General features: G+C 39.8%; 1 long non-coding RNA gene across 1 annotated transcript; it reads right to left on the bottom strand.

Moving 5' to 3' along the window:
• Positions 1 to 445: 445 nt before the first annotated feature.
• Positions 446 to 4,943, bottom strand: LOC111820126 (uncharacterized). Its single transcript, XR_002823667.1, has 4 exons — positions 4,676 to 4,943; positions 3,677 to 3,717; positions 2,851 to 2,901; positions 446 to 1,344 (listed from the first exon to the last, which is right to left on the bottom strand). It is a non-coding gene; the product is annotated as an uncharacterized LOC111820126 (long non-coding RNA).
• Positions 4,944 to 8,392: the final 3,449 nt, after the last annotated feature.

Here is an 8,392-nt window from a genome sequence, read left to right as displayed (position 1 = left end):
ATAATGTTTTATATAGTAGAAAATTTATATATTTAAATATATATGTATTTATAATATATATATATTTTCTATAATGTTAAATATACATTTTAATCCCCTTGTCATTTTTTGCTATATATATTTTCATTTTCTTGTTGTTGTTAGGTGCCTTCAAGTTGGTTCCAACTCTCAGTGACCCTATGGACAACAGAATGAAACACTGCCTGGTCCTACTCCATCCTCACAATAGTTGTTATGCTTGAGCCCATTGTTGCAGCTACTGTGTCAATCCATCTGGTTGAGGGTCTTCCTCTTTTTTGCTGATCTTCTACTTTACCAACCATGATGTCCTTCTCCAGGGACTGATCCCTTCTGATAACATGTCCAAAGTATGTGAGACGTAGTCTCTCCATCCTTGCTTCTAAGAAGCATTCTGGCTGTATGTACTTCTTCCAAGACAGATTTGTTCATTCTTTTGGCAGTCCATGGTATATTCAATATTAGTTTTCTTAGCAATGTAAAATTAATATTGCTTTCTTTCAAGTGATGGAAAATGAGGCTAATTGGACTAAGGTCCCTTCAGAGTTAGAAAATGATGGGGTGCTTTGCATAACATATGCTTTGTCAGTGCTAACTTTCTTTAGTTCTTTATCTGATCTATTTCTTTCCTTGCAAATTTACTAATATACCCCCTGATGATTGGAGAGTTCCCTGAAATCTCAGTCCTAAACTCTAATAAAGCTCTTGCCTGCTCAATCTCCAGGGAGAAGGGTCAAAACCATAGGTGCCTTCTCTGAGAAGTAGACCATGTCTTCATGATTTCCTAAATGTAGAAAATGTATTTCACAGGCAATAAGAGACTGAAATCCACAATCATGCCTACCTCTCATGCTCTTCCTATGAGGATAGATTATAGAAAGTTTTCCTGCAAATAAGAGATGCTCAGATACCTGATTTTGGCAAATTTGGCTTTAAGAGCATTGATGAATATCAGAGTATAAACTTTTATTAGACATTTTCTAAATGGTAATGTGTATAAGATAAAATCCTAAATATCAACCAAGCCAGGAGGAATTGGTATCTAGTCAAATCTCTTTTTAAAAAAATTATACAAGGTGTAATATAGGATTTTACATCAAAAATTATTCTCTACTTTATTAAAAGGGTGTTTATAAAGGGGAATGGGTATACAGAGGAGTTGGGAGAGTTTCATAAAGAGGTGGATGAACTTAAGAGGCCAACCTGGGTAACATTCACACGGAAAAAAGTGGATGAAATTTGCCTTATTCTTGTTCAGATCTATACTGAACCATTGTTCTGTGGTATCTCAGGAATTAAGAATGGTGGAATCCATATACCATTTATCTGCAAAGACAAAAGAGGTAGTCAACAAGAGCCCTGAAAAATTTATGGTTCTGTCTTAAGTTATGCAAAATTAGAGAGGGGAGGTTTCAGTCCCCATATCACTAACCCAGTTCAGTGGCAGCAACCTTCAACTTTCAGATTCAGCCAAACTCAGTTCCGGACCCAAATTAAAACAAACACCCATTGTCATCCAATTCCAACTCATAGCAAATAAGGTATGAAAATTATATCCAACCAGCAGGTAAAATCTGCCAATTAATTCATACTATCCTCCCTGCAGTGAGCTGCCAGTCAATCTAGATGGACAACTGCCTGAGAGATACAGTTCTTTACTCAAATGTCCCCAATGTTTGCAGAGCTTTCCTACCATTTTTCCTTTAGATATCAGTCCTAATCTCTGATTCAGCACTTGTCAGGTCTACACCTTGGGAAATGGATTCTATTCCATCAGCTACCAGTCTTTTTCTGGTATATGAGTCATCACAGAAAGACCACCTTGTGATACCTTGAGACTGACTCTGAGAATGGCTACTACCTGAAAGTTCAAGTTGCAAATGCCTTCAAACAACAAGTTCCATCCCCTAGAATATACCTTAATGGTCTGGACTTAACCAGATATGGCTATGACACTAAGGAATCTGAGTGTACCCAGGTCTGCAGTGTACCCAGACACCTTTCTTATACCAGATGTTACTCAAGTTGTTTGGTGAATTCCCCCAGTTCTGTTTATTCTACATTGGTCTGACTTCCTACTATTAAAATCATAGGCAATATTAGCTGAGAGCTCAATCATCCTATGGAAGTTCCTCCAACCAGTTGTTTTTAGAGTAACCATATTACTACACAGGTCTAGGTTGGGGTGTTATGTCCAGCTGATTTTGGAACCTTATTCCATGGCCCAAGCTTCATTCACCACTTGGATCCAGAGCATATGCTTTATAAATTCTAATAGACACTAGCACAAGAAATTGAGTGTTTCCATACACCACTATCTCATTGTGTCACCCACGGTACATATAGAAAACAGATTTATCCTTTCTAACAATCCTTAAATCCTACTTTTAGATCCCAACCTCCAAAGTCTAAGAGACTTCTTAAAAGAAATCCTCTCTCTTCCTCTCAACTCATCATATTGCCATGGAGCAAGCATAGTTGTCCAGTGCCCTATACTTCCAACCTGAAATTCCTGGTGATTGTCCCAAATTCATACCTGCCCCTCAGCTACCTTTCCTGAGGAGAAATGTCATAGAAGTTAGGATATAGGCTCAAAGCTATAGAAAGTAAGGGTGTAGATAAAAGCAGGGGCAAAAAAAGCTACCTTCCACATACACTTTGCACTCATTTTTCTATCAGCCTACCTATATGAGTCTCATAAGGAAACCCAACGAAAGTAAAAAACTTACAGATGTTAGGACTTCCCTTGTTTACCATTCCCATTCCACTATCAGGAAACTAGAAAATCTAATTGCATTGGATAAAATCAAGAAACCCCAAAGACAGACTTACCTTAATAGGCTTTGATAGAAGTGGTGGTAAAGGGATCACCTGTGGAGAAAGCTTTTGATGAGGTAATATAAGGAGACAGGTTGAGTAATATGAACCTCACCTCACCTCCACAAAACAAACAAACAAATAAAAACAAACTCTAAAGTTATGAGAATCTTCTTTATAATATGGAGCTTGTATCTTAATACACATTTCTATGACCTTGTCTTCATCATCTGTTGTAATTGATTTCAAATGGGGCCTCTACAATCTTCTGTCTGGGATTCACCGGCTCCCTTTTCATTTTGGTATGCTGGTGTAGGGATGCCAATACAATCTATGAGATTGTCAATAGCCAACGCACGTTACAAAACTAATGGTAACTCTGTAGACTGGCATAAAATTTTGCCTAATATTTACTTTCACTTCTCTGATACAATGTTAGACTACATGTACCTTTCCAATTTTCTATAGGGGATAAGAGTTGAGTGCTACATATTTTATATAATCATCTGTCAACTGCATGGTTAGTCAAACAGCATTTATAGAAAAACTACTTTTCTACAGCTCTTCACTTGAGCAACAGGGGAAAGACCCCCATAAGTGTCCTTGGGAAGTCCACCACAAGTCTGAGGGTATGATTTTTGCTGTGGCATACAAAGGTGAGCGAGAGCTAATGTTTGATCTAGTCGAAAAGTGAGAAGATGGTGTAGTTTTGTACAGCACCTTGTCACTGCCAAGATTCTCTTCTCAAGTGCCAGAAAGCATATGATTGTCAGAGGTTTAGGCTGATAGAATATTGTCTGTGGGGAGAAACAAAATCAACTTGTGTAGGTCAAACACTCACCTCATCAGTGTCATTCTTGGAGGTAGTGGTAGAAGGGTCTTCTGAAGTAGAAATACATTTGTAGCACATGTGGAGGAAAGGGGAAAGAAAATTTGGACAGTTTTTAGATCCTTAGCCAGGGAATACCCCAAAACCTGTTACCGTAGAGTCCACCAACCCCTATAGGACAGAGTAAAACTGCCCCATAGAATTTCCAAGGCTATAAATCTTTATGGAAGCAGACTGCCACATCTTTCTACCCTGGAGCAGCTGGTGAGTTTGAACCGCTGACCTTTTGGTTAGTAGTCAATTGCTTAACCACTGTGCCACCAGGGCTCCTTACCCAGGGAATATCTCCTCACAAATTGTTTCACAAACAATAGTCAGAAAGCAGTAATAAGAATGACTCCAAACCCAACATTTGTTTAAAACTGTTTTAGTGTTCTCAAAATACTGTAGTTGTTTCCCGTCACCTTCTGGAAAATAACTACTACCTCCTCCTATCCAATAAGCCTTAATAAGGTTGAGGAAAATTGAAGCTGTACTCCATAAATGTGCACAGGATGATTTGGAAGGTCAAGTAACTTAAAATTAGACTGACTGAAGTGGAGACTTTGCCTTTCCCAGTCCAATCAATACCAGCACTGCAGACAAGTTGTCTATCTCTTTCCTTCCCACACCTTCTGAATTATACCTAAGTCAATCAAATACCCAGTCAACTTTGACAGATCAGTTCCAATTCAACGTCAGGTGGAATGGATATCCACAGAAAACCTACACTTTGGATAGTTAATAATTCTCTCCTCCTACTTAGCTCACTGTAAGCAGGCTGGAACTGGATTTACTCAAAAAGGGATCCAGGTGTTTGGCTTAACAGTGGGATCAGAACAAAGCACATGATTGGAGAAGTAATGAGTCCTGCAGCTGGAGAAAGTAATTCTTAAAGATCTTCTCTCCTTCTTTTAATTAGTTCTCCCTCAAACTTTGCAATCCTATTATGGCATAATTAATTGGACTTACGGCTAGTTACTAGGAGGCTTGCCATGACGGTCAAGAGCAGGAATGCCAAAAGTTTCATAGTGGTGTGCAGCAGGACAACTTTACCGAGCGAGAAGATAGGCAATGGGTTCCAGAACCAGCTCACAGATCTGCTAACAGCAGAGAAGTACTTAAATAACCACCAGGAAGGGCCTCCTGTTCTCCCTGTCTGACAGGTAATTTCTGCCCAGTGATACTAGGTCTCAAAATAATGAATAAGAACAGCCTAAGGGCTGGAACGTTGGTCTTGGGGTTTGAAGCTGGAGAATAGACTCTAGGGCGAGGCTTCTTACTAATTATTACTCTGGAAATGTCTCATATTATATGTCTGATATCAATAGTACCCATTTATGGTGAAAGGAATTATATTTCTACCCCATCTGCCAGGGAAGAGTCCCTCAATTAAAACGTTTTAGGAAGTACCAGTCCTATCAGCGAAGTTTCCATTCTTCTGAACAAAGGCTTTGCTTTGAATTCTACCTTGGCTTTGAATTCCGTCTCTTTCTCTCCCTTAACGACCTTGCTCTATTGATTATGCCCTCTTGCCCCTCTATCTTCAATCTCTCACCTCAGCATATAAGTACATGATTATCTGTCTCCAACATTGAAAAAAAGAAAATCCTTCATCAAACCTTGAACCTCTTCTGGTTATCAAACTGGAGCTGTGGTGGCGCAGTGGTTAACAGCTCAGCTGCTAACCAAAAGATTGGCATTTTGAATCCACCAGCCATTCCTTGGAAACCCTATGGGGCAAATCTACTCTGTCCTATAGGGTTGCCATGAGTAGGAATTGACTCAACAGCAATGGGTTTGGTTATTTGGGTTTTAGTATTCAAACCATTGTTTCTTCTGTTCGTAGTATAAAACTTGCACAGTGAGGGAGGGGTATGGATTTGTTAAGCCGGCATTATTCAGTCAATAATTATAACATGGCTAAAAGCTATCTTGGAGGTCATCATCCTGAACATCCTCTGTGCCAATCACACTTCTGTGGTTAATCTCAATTACAGGACTTGCAAAGTCTCACACGGTGAAAGGAATCCAAATTTAAGCCTCTAAAGAGAGCAGAAAACTGAAGAAAAGTCTTTGAACACAGTGTTTCTGTGTGAGGCTTGTCCCCTGTGACTCCTAAGGTTAGAGTTTCTCAGGGAGGGAAGACAAAAGTCAATGATCCACATATTTGGAGGACAATTATTAACTCTTCAAGCTGAATATATTTTATATTTTCAAATGGTAAACTCCAATCTGGAGGCAACATCTTTATCATTCTTTCTTCCCCTACCACTGAGATGGACAGCCTGTCAAAATGTCAGTCACACACACACAAACAGATACGAACATGAACAAAAAGTCCTTAGACAAGAAACTTCTTTTCTTCAAAGTGGAAGCAGTGATAGCAGATACTGCCAGAATTTGTCACATTCAATAAGCATAGAATACATTCTCTATTTTCCAAACATAGGGCTGTCATGGTTTGAATTATGTCCCCCAAAAAATGTGTGTGTCAGTTTGGCTAGGCCATGATTCCTGGTACTGTGTGACTTTCCTGTATGTTGTAAACCTGCCTCTATGATGTTAATGAGGGAGGATGTGTGGCAGTTGTGTTAGTAAGGCAGGACTGGATCTACAAGACTGGATTGTGTCCTGAGGCAATCTCTTGAGATATAAAAGACAGAAGTGAGCAGTGAGACAGGGGGACCTCATACCATTAAGAAAGCAGTGCCGGGAGCAGAGCGCGTCCTTTGGACTGGGGTCCCTGCGCAGAGAAGCTCCTAGTCTGGGGGAACACTGAAGAGAAGAAGGCTGACAGAGGGAAAAAGTCTTCCCCTGGAGCTTATGCCCTGAGTTTGGACTTTTAGCCTACTTTGACTATGAGGAAGTAAACTTCTCTTCATTAAAACCATCCACTTGTGGTATTTCTGTTGTAGCAGCACTAGATGACTAAGACAAGGGCCAAAACAAAACCAAACCAAACCAGTTACTGTCAAGTGATTCTGACTCAATGACAACCCCATGTGAGTCAGAGTAGAACTGTTCTCCACAGGGTTTTCGTGGCTGTGACCTTTTGGAAGCAGATCACCAGGCCTTTCTTCTGCAGCTCCACTGGGTGGGTTCAAACAGCCAAGCTTTTGTTTAGTAGCCCAGACCTTAACTTTTGCACTACCAAGGGACTCCTTAACATAGGGAAACCCCCGGTAATTAATGGAGAAATTTTTGTTCCCCTCAACAGGTTTTAGCCTAGATGATTTTCTACTGGAACAGCTAACCATGTGTCAGTTTAGTATGTTTCCCTATCTTCTACTAAGTCAGGTTTGCTAACCCCAGGTCAGTTGCTTATTTTTAAAATTATAATGATAATAATAACAACTACTAATTACTGAAATCCAGGAACAGGTTTTTGTCCTTGTCATAGGTTGGGTTCCCCAGGAAGCAGGTTCTGAGAGAGAATTTAGTGTGCAGGATGTTTATTAAGGAGTCCTCTTGGGATTAGCAATCACAGAAGAGAGGGGAAGAAGCAGGTTTGGACATGGAGAGAGAAGTCTGCTCTGATACACGTCCATTCACCACCTCAGCAGACCCCTGAGAGGACTGACTGTTAAAGACTATTTGCTGATAGCCTTCGAAACAGCTGTAGCAACAAGGCCTACATTTATGAGCATCTGGGTGGCATATCATCACAATTTCCACCTCAGAGCTTTGCATATGTATGTTTAAGATTTTGAGGTTGTATTAAAATTCCTAATTTGCAGATGAGGAAATACAAGGTAAGAACTTATGTAACTAGAAAAAAATTACTCAATTAGTAAGTGACAAAGCTATATTTGAACACTAGTCTCTCTGACTTCAAGAGAAAAAGAAAATCTATTGCTGTTGAGTTGATTCTGACTCATAGCAACCCTATAGGACAGAGTAGAACTGCTCCTATAGGGTTTCCAAGGAGCTGCTGGTGGATTCGAACTGCCTATATTTTGGCTAGCAGCCAAGCTCTTAACTAGTCTGCCACCAGGGCTCCCAGACTTTAAGAGTAACCTTTAAAAAAGAAATTCAATCAGAGACTAGAGGTTATACTCAGGAATATCAACCAAGAGGTTTTCAGCCCTTCCTTGGAAATATTCACTTTGCCACTATCTACAGTTAAATTAAAGAGGCTTGATGGTGCAATGGTTAAGAGCTCAGCTGCTAACTAAAAGGTTGGCAGTTCGAATCCTCCAGTGGCTCCGTGAGAGTAAAGGCCTGGGGATCTGCTCATGTAAAGATGACAAACTAGGAAACCCTATGGAGCAGTTTTACTCTGTCACATGGGTTCACTGTGAGTTGGAATTGACTCGACAGCATGTAACTACAGGGTTAAATTGTGTGCGATTGGGTAATATGCATATGCAGACTGCTTCCTTTGCACTCTTGCTTTACCTGTTCCTTGGGATTGTACTACAGGAATAGGAGAAATTAAACAGAGTGAGACCAATATTTAATTGCCTCAATATAAGAGAATTTAACCATAAAAAAGAGAAGAATATTGAGGATAAGTCTTATAATATTGATAATAACAACAGTGACATAAACCCATTGTCTTGGTCATCTAGTGCTGCTATAACAGAAATACCACAAGTGGATGGCTTTAACAAAAAGAAATTTATTCTCTCACAGTCTATTAGGCTAGAAGTCTGAATTCAGGGTGCAGGTTCAGGGGAAGGCTTT

The sequence above is a fragment of the Trichechus manatus genome, unplaced genomic scaffold (genome assembly GCF_000243295.1).
Source record: "Trichechus manatus latirostris isolate Lorelei unplaced genomic scaffold, TriManLat1.0 scaffold00027, whole genome shotgun sequence".
In the NCBI taxonomy this organism is placed as follows: Eukaryota; Metazoa; Chordata; class Mammalia; order Sirenia; family Trichechidae; genus Trichechus; species Trichechus manatus.
This window is presented reverse-complemented; position numbering and strand designations above follow the sequence as displayed.